Genomic DNA, 14,294 nt, shown 5'->3' on the forward strand with positions numbered 1-14,294 from the left:
CCTAAGCTTTGTTCCACCCTGTCAAGCACAGGTAAAAAAAAAAAAAAAATCATATTACAACAGAAAAAAAGTCATATTTTCTGTTTCCTATTTAGTAATATCTGTCAGTTCATTATGACTTTCAAGACCTAAACATGGACATTCAGTCATAGTATTCATAATTTGAAATAAAGAATAATAAGGCAAAAAACTATGAGAGCTGGTAATCTATTCAACAGAAGGATCACTGTTAGTAGTAGAGTAATTCAGCTACTTTGATAAGAAAGCAGGGGCTGAAATGTCTACATTCCTGCTTAGTCAAAAGATTAGATTTCTTTGCAGAGAAATTGGGTATTGCAGCTTATTCAAATTAATGTGTTTCAAGAAGGAGAGAAAAGGTGAATACAGTTTGTTTCCTAGATGAGGGAGCTGTGTTGTGTGAACAATTAAAAAAAAAAACCTTGGGAGATAAATATTTTTTTAAAAAAGAAAAACATTATGTGATGTCTTCTAGATAGCCAACTGGAAACAAAATGCTTATTATGACTGCTTCAGAATGGAGAAGCTTCAACTAAAGCAGGTTTCTATCATTATGGTTACTTTGAAATTTTTGAGACTTTTTGGGAACCAATTATCCAAGTATCTCAGGTATTTGCCTGAGAAGCACACATAAAAGTACATAATTCCTATGACTGTAAATAAAATTTTCTTTGAATGAGGCAATTTTTTACTCTCTAGAGAAGTATTTGTGTCCTTTAGGTATGGATTATAAATGAAAGGATTATGGTGCTTACTTGCTGTTTTTACTGGAATCTGGATTGCTGTTTCAAACATAGAATAGTTGTCTTTCATAATCCTAAGTCTTGCATCTTTGGCTGCTTGAATTTCAAAGAGTACAACAGAGATAAGTATTTAATTTTTCCAACTGATTGCTCTACTTGCTACTTGAATAAGCTGCAGAATAATGTCAACTTGGATTTTTTGAGAGTGAGCTCAAAGGTTAGGAAATATTGCATAGATATGCAAACTTATGTGGGTGGATTTCTTCCACATGTGCTTTTAATCAGTTTTGAAGCAAGATATATGGATATAGCACAGGGTGATATCCTCTGTACATCTGAAAAGGCAGCACTGTAGTCTTGCCAATTTCTGGATTTTTTTTTAAATAATTTCATACTTCTCCCATTACCTTTGCCATTCCTAAAACATTATTACTTTTACACCTGAATTTAAGAGGACTATAATGGCTACTTAATTTTAGAGTAAAAGGGTGATGGACTATTTTAACATTTTAGAGAAAGAGAGGACATTTCTAATTTGTATTTCTCATTGCTATGTTGCAATCACAGCATTGTGATACATTATATTGTATTGTGATAATTCATAAAAGTTTAGGTAGAACTATTAACTAGAGGGAGGTTTAGTTTCATTCCATGTGGGAAAAACAAATATACAAAACAATAATTTAGAAAAAAAATCCCAAATCCAAGAAAATATAATTAATTGGGAAAATCCTACAGTTCTTCATTCTGCTCATTTCTTCCTACACCTTCACTCCTATTCTCAGTCAATAAGCATGAAGATACATGTTTAATTCCACCTGTTTTATGAAACCTAAGCAAGTTTCTAAGTGAGAATAATTAGCTAAATTTCACAGATTTCCATGACACTTCAGGATTTGTTTTTACTTAAAGCACATATTTATGAGCTTAGCTAAATATAGATTTTTGTCTGTGTGTAAGATTATGCTCTTTATATTAAACAGGGAAGGTAGAGAGAATAGGTCATATTGCTGACATGTAATTACAGAAATGCACAGTAAAAGTGGCAAATTCTTTGATCAATAAGGCTCTTTATCATTATACAGCCTCTTATAGCCACATGCTCATAAGGAAAGTCATGTATTCAAGTCTTTTATGAGAGCTTCATTGGTAGAAAGTATTTATTTCAAGCACTAGTATCTCCAATTATCATTCTGATGCAGTTCAACTGTGTTGAAAATTAATGCCAATCACAAGATTTCCTTTGAACTTTCAGAAAAGCAGAGCTGGAGCAGAGTACACTGCTGCCTTCTGAACTTCTGAACAGTTTAGGTACACTCTTTGCATACTATACAGTGCAAATCTTTGACTCAAGCATGGCTAATGACAGGAAGCTTGAAAATCAATTACCTTTAAATACTGTGCAAGGAAAACCTTTTGATTTCTCATCAAAAGCACCTGGGATATGCAGTGTTTAATTGCAAGTTAAATGATATGCTAATCTTGTTAAAGGTACCAGAATGAAATATATTGCCTCTTTCCCCTTTTGTAGAGACACCATGAGCTGCATGGCTTCTTGAGCTTGTTGTCTGTAGCCACTACACTTCAAGCTTCATATTCCACATCAGGGTTGGCTCTTGGGCTCTGTGCAACTTGAGTAGGTCAAGTTGGTTGACTTGTGAGCTGTGCTAACACTCATGGTGCTAAAAATAAGATGGAAAAAGTTTGAAAATCCCTCTTAAATCCATGCCTGGACTTTTCATGTGAGCAGAAACCAGGGGCAAACACCAGCCAGTTGCTCCATAGATGCAGCATTTCTTTCACCTGTGGCACCCCTAAAGTCATATTGTTTGAGAGCCAATGCCTCATCAGCAGGGATGTATTTCCAGCACTGATTCCATTTTGAGGCTATGTCCTTTTGTCAGCCCATTCTTTGGGTTTGGGTTTTTTTGGTTGGTGGGTTGGGTTTTTTGGTGGTTTTGGTTTTTGTTTTTTGGTGGGGAGGTGGGGCAGAGCATACTGTAAGCACCAAGTTTTTCTGGTCATAACTCTGAGTTGTGGAAGAGTTGCCTTCTGCACCACAGATAGAAATATAGTAATATAGAAATAATTACAGTGAATCAGTAATTTTTGCAGAAATAAGTTGGTCAGTGACAACCAAGTTCCTTCTTTACTTGTTTTTTCCCAAATAAAGGAACAGCACCTTCAGTCCAGATCTGATCTGTGTGTTCCCCCTTATTTGACAGCTCAGTCAAGGCTGGGAGCATTTACTTTTTTATATGACTCTTGAGCAGAATGCATCTATGAGACAAATGAAAAGTTCCTGGCAATAAAGACCTTCCAGAGCAGCAAAGGAAACCAGAGAAGTTCCCCTGCCCAACTCCCAGTGCCTGGTTTTCATCTTCAAAGCAAAAACCATGTCAAAATTTCTGTCAGGTCAAAAAAAACAATAGTCAAGTTACAGCCTTAGGGAAATTCATCTTACCTTTATGACAATAATTATCCTGGCACTTCCTCTGAAAAGCAAACATTTTGGTTTATGCTTTGTTAAGGCTTTAATTTACCCAAAAAACCTTCAAATTATTTGTTTTTCTAGTTGGATAATCTAAGCTCCATTTCTCTGCAAACCAAAGTTTAACCTTTTTTATAGTCTACAAATATTCACATGCTATTGCTTGGAGTATATCTGAGCTACTAGAGAAAATTTTAGTGCTGATAGTAAAGACTGAAACAGGTGAATATTTTTATGTGCTTAATTCAAACATGTCATTTGTTCAGTAATTTAGAAAAGGGTGTATGTAGGGAAAAATCAATATTATTTATTCTTCTTTAGGAGTTTTTTCCAGCCATCACCCTTATAGAAAGTGGTTGAGCTACAGAAATCAATATTTATTTCCAGCATATTTAATCTTCATATATAACTGGAACATTAAGTATATATTGCTACATTAAATATCTGATTTTAAGACTGTGACAACTCTTTAGTGTGATATATTTGTGATGTTTATGTTATCCTCTAAGGAATATATTGCATGAGAATAGTTGCTGGCATGAATCTAACACTTTCTAGGAAAAGGCACCCTGTTATCTAGTTCTCTAGTAGCCATAGAAAATATAGGAGAATAAAATCCATCCCCAAAATTTCAACAATTCTGCAGAAGTTCACTGAAATATCATCTCTAACTTTTGATCTACAATGCAAGTATTTTTTCACTGTCTGAAGTTACAGACTAGAAGGAAGAGAATCTGGATGATTTGGGGTTTGATTACTTGGAGCAGCCATTTTTAAATTGTACTTGGTCGTGTTAAATTATGCTCATACTCATCTCTAAGGGACAACTAAGTTCACTGAAACTTTTTGCTTTAAAGTTGACTGAAAACTGAGACTCCACAAGTTTTTACAGGACAAGATTCTTCAGGGGACAAGGCTGGTGATGTAGTTTCATGCATTGAAGTTGTATTTTCTGAACTAAGTTTCAGAGAAGTGTAATTCACATAAAGCAGTACCTGATAGTACCTGAAATTCATAGAGTGACCAAGGGCTTCAAGGACCTTTAGCAAAAGGGACTTAATATTTTCAGTATATTCTAGCCTGAGGTTGTATTCAGCACAAATTAAGCCAAGTAATTAATTATTCATGTCTTTTTGCTATTGGGCTTTAATATTGTTGAAGCATCTTCCCCTGCCTCTCTCCTTCTTCTCTGCACAAAGAGTGACAGGCAGGCTGAAGAGCCAGCACCTGCCTTGTGTAGCTCCCTGATCATCTCTTGCTGGTTCTCCCATCACCAAAAAAGAGTGGCTCAGAGTAGCTATTGAGTTTGACTCCAGGATTGGAAGAACCATGTTGGAGACCATGGTGAAGAGGGAATCTAAATCTTTCTCCTATCAACGCATGATGGAAATAAAATATAATTGCTTTTTTCAGTCAGATTTTGTTTTTCAAAACTCACAATGGAATGTGAGTGGGTTTTTGTTTTTTTTTTCAGAAACCTAGCCTTGCATTTCTTTTTCAGAAAACTCTGCTTTCATTAAATTTGTGGGATTCCAGTAGGAACAGATACAGCCCCTGTTTCAGTGTTTCTAAATTAAACACTTTATATCAGTGAAGGGCACTTGCAGGAAAGCCATTTCTGCAGTTTTTGTAGTCATCTTCTAAGCAGAATGGCATTTTGAGATTTTACTTTCATAGTGTTATTGTATAGAATGATGTGGTTTCCTGGTTATAATGAGAGCGTGCTTATACACTTCTGTGCATTATATTGCTGTTAAAATTCAAGTACTTCCAAATAATGACAGCTTTTTAGACAAATATCACTCTTCTAGATCATAAAATAAATTTGTGTTACTCTGGAAAAGGTTACTCATACCTGTGTTCACTTGTTACTATGGCAAGTTTCTGAAGTAACTCAGTATTACTACCTTATTTACACACTTAATTCTTATATTAGCTTTTTGATTTCAAAGACAGGTGTATGAGTTGATCAGAGCCACAGATAATTTGGGAAACAACAGAGGTAAACATCTTTTTAACTCTTTCACATAATGAATAGGAAGGACAGCAGAGCAACCTGTGATCATCTTTGAAGGCAGCAACTTTCAGATTTAGGTTGATCAGTTCAGATAGATTTTAAATCTTAATAGTACTGAGTTAAATGTAGTTTTCTGACTCAGATGTGTGGTGTAATGACACAAAAAGAGTGTAGAGCAGCCATGTTGAAAGAATGGTGATATGCATCAACCAGTAATTTCTTATATATATATTTAATCCAAATTTATCATTTACAATTAAGAATAGCTGGTCTTCTAAAATAAAACCTAATACATTCTTAATTGCTTGTATTTATCTTTATGTGTGGATCTTCAGCTACATAGAAATATTACATACTGCTGGTTTTACTTCTTTTTTGTGATTATTTCATCTGTTCAAGCAGAAAAATTCAGTCAGCCAATGTTCTTATTTGAGGGTGAAAATAAAAATGACAATGAAAGAAAACTCCCTGCAAGCTGAAATTGTAATACAAATACTGAATTCCAATTAATTGATAATTGCTATTCAGAATACTAGATAATGTCACTCAGACTATCAGAATTCATTCCTTTCTGTAGAGGAATTATGCAGTCTCTTCCGTCTATTCTTGTTATACAAATTTCAGATTTCCTTTCATGTTACTGCTAATTCCACATGAAAAAGAATTTAGAAATTCTCTTTCCTCCTTTCTTGTAGGCATAGTATGTTTTAACATAATCATTGAATTAATTTCTTCCAGTTCAAGTGTGTTTGTTATACATTTTGCTTTCCTCCCTTATCCATAATCTTCAAAAGGAATACATTTTTAGCTTCAAAAAAATTAAAAATATTTGTTCTCAAATATACTTACATACCTGCTTAAATAAAAATCAAGATATTCAAGGGACTGTGCAAGGTCATGTAATTGAGTGACTGGAAACATGAGATTTGTAGTACACTGGAAGTGGCTGGAAAACCTTAGGGAATGCCTTGATGTGGCCTATCATTATTTATTTAATTGATACAAAGCTTCTTTTTTTTACTTCAGTGTTTCCTGTAGTTTTCTCTCTGTCCCCAAGCACCTATTATTTGATAACTTCTCATTTTATTTAGTGCTTTTTTTTTTGTTTATTAATTTTGGAAAAAAGTCATTGCAATTAGAAAAGATCTCCTAGGACAAAAAGTAAAGCCCTGCCAATACAGAATTGTAGCATTGAATATGGTCCCTTGTGTTTTACCCATCTCATTTTAATTGTTTTGAGGAAGATCTAGCACATTGTGGAGTAATCTCAGGAGACAAAAAAATGGAAATACCCTTTCTCATGTATAGTAAGTCATTCTTCAAATTCAGACTACGTTGTCCTTTTCACCATTTGATCTCATTATTTCTAGATATATCCCATTTGTATTCTTAAATAATTACTCTTGCCCCTTGGTGTTTACCTTCTCATTGCTTTTGACAGATATATCCCCTCCCTCTCCCCCCACTTAATTGTTGGTTAGTCAAGCTCTACATATTTAATCTTTCAAAGCTTTTCTTGTGTTATCCCTTCCAACATACTAAGTCTTACTTTACCCTTCTTTGCTCTGAGTTCCTTTCAGTATGTCAAAGTGCAAAAGATGGAGCTGATCATACTTGTCAAGTGTTTTCCAATTCAAATTTAAAAGGACAGTTTGACCTTTGTTGCCTTGCACAGAAATGACATCTCTATCCCTTTGTTTTTGTGCCAAGGTCCACTTTCTCCACTCTGACAATGCAGAAATGTCTTACCAGGGCTGCTGTTTTCATTGCTGCTACTGCAAAGTAGTCTAAAACCAGCAAGGCTTTTGTGATGTTTTATTGACTTATTTTAAAAATACTCTAAACTTTAAAATTTACATTTTTATGAGGTTTTTGTTGTGGTTATATTTGTTTATATGGAGGGGCTATTATCATGAAACCACCAGCAAGAATAAAAGTATTTTCATGTTGTAGCTTGAGAACTTCCCACATTTGGAAGAACAGAGTGAGAATAAATATATGGAAGGCTATGAGGCTAAAGTGTAATGACTTGTCCCAGAAGGTAATGTTGGTCTCTGATCATGAGCTGCAAAAGGGATTCTGCCACCCAGATTACAACACAAAATACAGGCTAACTCAAACAGATAAAACAACAACTATAATTAAACAAATGTATTTGTTCTTTGTGTTACATGAACTAAGCCTGGAGATTATCTATTATACCCGTAGTCTCATGCTTATTGGTGTGGTTCAGTTTCTTAAGAGATCTCCCATGTTTTACTGGAGTGGTTTGATATCTAAGAGGAAAAAAAATTAAACCTAGAATTGTACTGATAGGTAGCAATTTAAGACACTGAAATTTTATATACATAAAAACTGTTTAAAATTGATAGAAATGAAAATATTTCCAAAATATTTATATTAGCATCTTTTCATCTGTTGCTACACAAACATCTTGATAAAAGCTTTAGCCAAATGTCTATGTATAGACCGTGATATCCTACCAGCATTACTGTTTAATGTTTAAAAATTCATTGAAACTACTATAGTCACATTTAAGTCTAAACATTCAGTTTAGGTCTGAAATATTATGTACCCTCTATATACCTAAGTCAAAATCAGAAGGACAAAATAAGAATACTCAATTCAAGAGATTAATGAAATCTTTATTAAAATAATAATTTTAATTATTTTTAAAATAATGTTCTCCTTCTTAAAGGAGAACATTAATGATATGTAATAAGTGTCTTCTCTCAAATATACCTCCTTGCCTTTGGATTTTGGCTTCTGAGGTGGCTTAATTCTGAATCTTCTCTCTATTTCTCTTTAAAATATTGCTGGAACTCCAGTTTAGTTTCCATTTTAGTCTCTTTGCTCAGGAGCTCCTTAAACTTTCTACTTCTGACAGATTACAAGGGTATCATTAAGTAATGCAAGTTCATGTCTTATTAGTAGGCAATCCTGTTGACCTTCATTTCCCGGGGTCCCATCTTGCACTGCATTTTAATGCAGGCAGTCTCATTTTTACTTTATCTGGGCTTTTAGCTCTTCACTTAGAAAACAAGCACAGAAAACCATGAGAGCCTTGATCTCACCCTGGAACTGTGGCTTTCCAAGGCAGGCTAAAGGGTAATGATCATCACTGGTTTTATTCTTCTGTTATTTATATTTGCATGCCATTGTTTCAGTGGAAATTAATCTTTTCCAAAAAGACTGTAAAGTGTAAAGGGATAAGAAGTTTGTGTTCTTGTGGTCATTAACTCTGGTGAGTGAAGACATGAGAACTATTTTTAAGTCTCACCATTCCTCTGTCTTATCATTTGGTCCATTCTGTGACTTTGACATTAAAGTCCCTCTATGGAACTAATACGGTCACACATAAATTAACCTGTGACATTAATGCTTTATGATAGAGGTTTAGCTCAGGTTTCTCCTCTGCTTTTTCTTCTGTGCACGAATCACTTTGACCTGACTTTAATATGCATGATTTGATTGACCTCCCAACCAGTAAAGTGTAAAGTCCTGAAACAAATAAGGTCTGGTAACAAAACTACTCACCCTCTAAATCTCTGTAAAACAAGCTGGTATGAAAAGGAGGGACGTAGCAAATTTAATGCCAGTAACTTTGTTTTCAAAAGGGTATTAAGTGAGCTTCACAAAGTACGTGTTGCATTGCCCTTTCATTTCAAGCCAATGAAAGAAGCAAAGACATTTTCTGTCATGGGGATGAAAAGCTGCCAGGTATCCCAAAACCTCATCAGTCATCTTCAGTGAGGAAGACTGAAATTAACAGTGCTGATATGAAGGAAGGTGTAAAATAGTAAAAGTTCAACATGTGGATCTTAGGTCAAGATTCACCTAAAAATATGAAAGGAAAAAATCAGAACTCTTCCACTGGGTAAATCCTAGAAGTTATAGGTCCTAATCTACACAGAAGCATTGGGTGTCAAGAGAAATGGGATGTTGACTCCAGTTGTACTTTAATGGGTTATGAGAGCAGGGAAAGGTAAAAGGAGGGACACCAGGAACTCACAGAAGAGGGGATGGGTAAGTTGAGGCTACTGTGTTGTCTTTGGGATGTACCATAGGTTAGAGTTCAGACCACTAGTCCTAAATATCAGAATAGTTACTGAGTTAGTAATTGGTACAGTATTGCATTGGACAGCCCACTAGCTATTTAGAAGGATTAAGGTCAACCTAGAAATAACCAGGGGGGTTACAAATATAATTCTGAACCGCTGGGTTAAAAGAAGTCAAAATCAACAGCTTGTGAATCCAGCATGCCTGTTCTTTTTCATTTTGAGTAGTTTGATTCTTGAATGTTGCTCTTTGAATTACACTTTTTTGTGTCATTGTAGCAAGGAAAAAAATGAAAATAATTACAATTTGATCCAGCCCTTATCTGTTTTTCCCTGACTGAGCATAGCTGCCTTTAAGAAGTAAATAATCCTTCCTACCCTTATAGCTGTTGTGAGTTGTTTTAGATGAATCATTTTATGTGAAAGGACTGTTTGGCTGGCAAACTAACACGCTTATATCTTCATTTTTTTAGGACATAAGTGTGTCCTTCACTTCTGAAACATAATTACATTATCATCTAGGAAACTCAAGGAAAAATGTCAGCCCAAGAGTTAAGATTGACTGTTAAACAAACCCCAGACTTTCAATATTATAACCTCTAAGCAAAAATTAGCATGTCAGCTCCCCAGGCAATCGAAGCACACACAAAGCACAAAGGATGAGGATTTTATCCTGACAGATGTGTTATTGAGAAAACGGCCACTTTTGGCTTTGTGATTATTTGCTCAGATGTTTCATCTTCCCGTGATAGCAGAGCTTGCAGTAACTGGTTGTGAGGCTGCTTGGCCATGCCTGAAGCTGGGAGCATCGTGAGGCTCGTGCTCACTGAGCTGGGAGGTGAAGCAGCAGCCACTTGCCAAGACGTTGCCCTGACAGTGAGGCAGCACCCAGAGATATAAAGGGTCAGGTTCAGTGCATTGAACTCCTCATGCCAAATGGGCCAGATCTAATTGTAGAGGCTGAGGACAGGTTTACACAGCCCAATGCAGCATGACACAGGAGCTCTGCAGTAACAAGCTCCAGCCCTGAGCCATGCTCATCTACTGCTTCTGTTCTGGGTGCTGGGTTAACCACAGCTTGATCAATGAGGTGATGCAGGATGGAAGATCTGGAAAATCTGGGCTTCAGAATAGGCAGCAGCCTGCAGAGCAGAACCTCTTCCCTTGAAAAATGACACTTCAGGAGCTAATTCTGCCCCTTTCCCTCCTTTGCCAAACAGGTGTTGCAGTGAATTTTTTTTTTTTTTTTAAGAAGCTTATCACATTTCCCAGGTAACTCCTTTGGCTTTTTGTGCTACAGCAGCATTTATCAAGTGCCCCACTCTGAGAATCTGAGAACACTGGAAGGACAGGTTTGGGCACTGGGGTGCACGTGCCAGGCTGGTCAGTTCAAGCCAATGCCAGTACCAGGAGCAGGACTTGTATCAAATGAGCCTCTACACCCAAATTGGAGCGTAGTTGTGCCTCTGCAATTCTTTCCTAATAGCTGGCAAGTTCATTTAAATAAACCAGTTTTTAATACACAAGCTCAGATCAGTTCGAGGCTGGGAATTAATTAATTGATAATAGCCATGCCCTTAAAGATAGGTCTTCCCTTCTCAGCTGCCTCCCACTCTGATATGGTCCCAGGTCAGGCTGGTCAGAATGGTTCCTTTATTTAACATTTCTTCTGTTTATTCATGATTGTGAAATAAACTTGTGAAATAAACAGCAGGATGGATGTGTAAGGCTGAAGTTGCTGTAGCCCTAGCTCTGAGCACAGGCTCAGTGAGCTGCTCTGCAGTAGTCCCTGCACAGCCAGAGAGGCAGCCTTGAGTGATTTGCATTGGAAAAAATGCTAACACCAAAGTTAAATCCTACCGTTTGCACAATAGGCTTGTCTAACTGTTAGCATATAAAAGTAATTTTGTCTCAGCTCAATAATTTCCTTTTCTCAAATGTTTAAAGCAAATTTACCAAATGAATGTGCAAGAAGGTAAAGACATCATCTAGCAAATCTGCATGGTCCTGCACATCAAAGTAAAATACCATTTGCATAAATATGAGATGAAACAAGTCAGTCACGTGCACAGTAACTTCTCAAGTACAGAGTGCTATCTATACAATGTGTTGTGCAGTATATAAATTAGTTGCTGTTCCCATGTATAATTCACATCTAGTTATCTCTGGTCATTAAAGAATAATCATAAATGTGAATTAAATAGAAGGAACTGTGTGGTTAATCTGCAACTTTTTAATTATATATTTTCAGCTGTGTATATATAACTGTATATATATAACTGTACATTTAAGAAATACTGTGGAATAAAACATGCATCTCAGAGAGATATGCAATACTTCCACAAATCCTAACAGAATGCATTCAGATTAGGAGACAAGCAGCACAAATCATAGCAATGAGATGTTTGTAAACATGTAAAGCAATGCATATAATAATTCATAGGTCATTTATACATATAATTTATTGTTAGGTGATTAACTATCACTGCAAATATTTCTCAAAGTAATTAATATATTTTAGCCTTTCTTTACTTTTGGGTGTATGCCCATGTAGATACCTCTGTGTATAATGTTGGGCTTGATTCTTCATCACACATTGGTCTACTTAGATTTATTTTGCTGCTGCTATTTCTGATTTGCTCCAAAATTACTGACAGGAGATGATTCAGGTCCTTCATATCTTGGAATATTAGTACCTCTCAAAGACACTTCTCATTTCAGAAATACCAGAGTGAATAGTTTCCAGAAACAGATGTAGTAAACAGTGATTGTGTGTAATACAATTGTTTGGTACATTTTCAGCTGTCTCATAAAATTCCTAGAAAAATTTCTCACTAACAGATTTCACTTGTAGCCTGCATATTATCTTTGGACTCAGAAAGAACTATTGCAATCTAGTAGCCTGGCTTTCTTTTGGTGTGTTAAACTCATTCACGTTTTCAAATTCCAGAAAACCTGTTCCTGCAAATCTCCCAGATGCTCAGAGACAGGGGTTACCTTTCCTGGTGATTATAGTGCTTTAGTTCAAAGGATGGAAAGGGCAAGAATATCTGGGCTGAACTGATTAACATATAACCCTGACAAGGACACACAGGGTGAATTTTAAGAAAGAAAACTTTCAGGCAAAATTTTGGGGAAAATTGGTTTTATAGTTACATAGAGAATTGCATTTGGATCTTAGTATATTACAAATCCAACTGCTGATTGCAGGAAAATTACATAATGGAAACTCCCCTGTTTGATGGAGAATAGATGTCCTTGTGCATCAGGGCATTTGCCAACACACTGGGAGTCCAGCCAAGATGACAGATCAGAAAAATGAGGTACCAGATTTGCAGCACCCATAAGGCATCGTGGCAGAATACCAGAATGGCAAAATATTCCAAATTTGGTCTGGATAATTGACTTTGGGGGATGTTGGGTTTTTTTCCCCCAGCAAGTAGAAATCACTTATTTAAAAGAACAATCTATCCTTTGACAGATACTTCTTTTTTAATGAAAATGCAAGCTGGAATACTTTGAGCAAATCCCAGGTCTGTTTTTTATCCTAGAGCATTCCTATAAAATTATTTTTAATCAAATCACCTGCTAATCTTATTCCATTTTTAAAAATAATAAATTCAATCACATTTTGAGAAGGAAGGAAAAATGTGTTTTGTAGTCTGATGCAGAACTTTAGGTAGAACTTGGATAACTTATGAAAATTTCTCTACAAAATCACCAAGGGAAAACAATTCCTCTTCTCTGTCTGCAGTCTTTTCTTCTCAACCATCCCAACAGAGGTGACAGATTTAAGGATTTCTTTTGCTCAGTGAGAATTTCAATTAATAATGGCTGTAATATAGGAATTACAACATGAGCAAATATAGTACAAGTATGTTTAATGCTTAGTTTAATTGTTATTCTGTTTTGGTAATCATTTATCTTTCCACAAATTTAAAGCTTTGCACAGTTAATGAATGGCTTTCATCTAACTTCTGTAATTTTCCATTCTATATGTTAATTAATTTCAGTGAACACTGAACAAGAGAATACTGCTATCTGCATCTCAAAAAAAAAAAAAAAAAAAAAAAAAAAAAAAAAAAAAATTAAATCTTACCCTGGGAAAAGTTTCTAAGTATGTAAACTGAATATTGCAATCTCACTGGTTTGTGGTTGAGGTTTTTTGTTGGTTTTTTTTTTTTTTTTTTTTTGTTTGTTTTTTTGTTTGGCTTGGTTTGGTTTTTTATTTTTTAGGGTTAATATATACAAGATTGTTCCTAAAATATTTGCTAGCCATTTCATTCTATCCAAAATCATTGAGAATTACTTTAACTATTTTACTTCTTTTCCTATGTATATTTATGTTTTCCTATATACACATATATACACATACATATGTTTCCATATATATATCTATAGAGACACACACAGGAAAACAAGAAAAAAATGTATATGTTTATATGTATATACACACACTTTTCCATGCAGGTTTTTTATATATATTTTCAGGATGAGTCCTACTAATTGTGCAGTTCTCTATCTACAAAACTCCCTTCTGCTCCCCACTGTTAAATGAAGTGACTTTTACTGCCTGACTCGGGTGGCCCATCTGTCTGAGTTTTCTCATTCTTGTGCAGAAAGAGGAAAGGCAGAAAACTCAGTTTTTTATAGTTGGCTACTCTTGCAAGCAATTAATACCATGTGCAGTTTGCATACTAACACATGGACACAAGTATTTAGCAGAAATTATGGCCCTTACCTATAATCAAAGGTTAAAAGCAGCTTGAAACAAAACCAAAACAGAAAGCCTATGAACCACTGCCATGGTTTTTTACTGCTTTCATAAAACAGAAGGAAAATAAAATAAAAAAAACCAACATTTTTTTTTTCCCCATCTAGTTTCTCTTTAAGTTTATTTTAAGGGAAACATGAGAATTCTAGAACCACAAGGTTCCAAGGTTGTTGGTTTTTTGTTTTTGTTCCAC

At 35.3% G+C, this 14,294-nt stretch overlaps 1 long non-coding RNA gene across 6 annotated transcripts in view; it reads left to right on the top strand.

Annotated features, from left to right (window-relative positions):
* Positions 1 to 14,294, top strand: part of LOC139800570 (uncharacterized) — a 109,765-nt gene that overhangs the window by 76,036 nt on the left and 19,435 nt on the right. The window lies entirely within an intron of this gene.

Source organism: Heliangelus exortis, chromosome 10 (genome assembly GCF_036169615.1).
Source record: "Heliangelus exortis chromosome 10, bHelExo1.hap1, whole genome shotgun sequence".
In the NCBI taxonomy this organism is placed as follows: Eukaryota; Metazoa; Chordata; class Aves; order Apodiformes; family Trochilidae; genus Heliangelus; species Heliangelus exortis.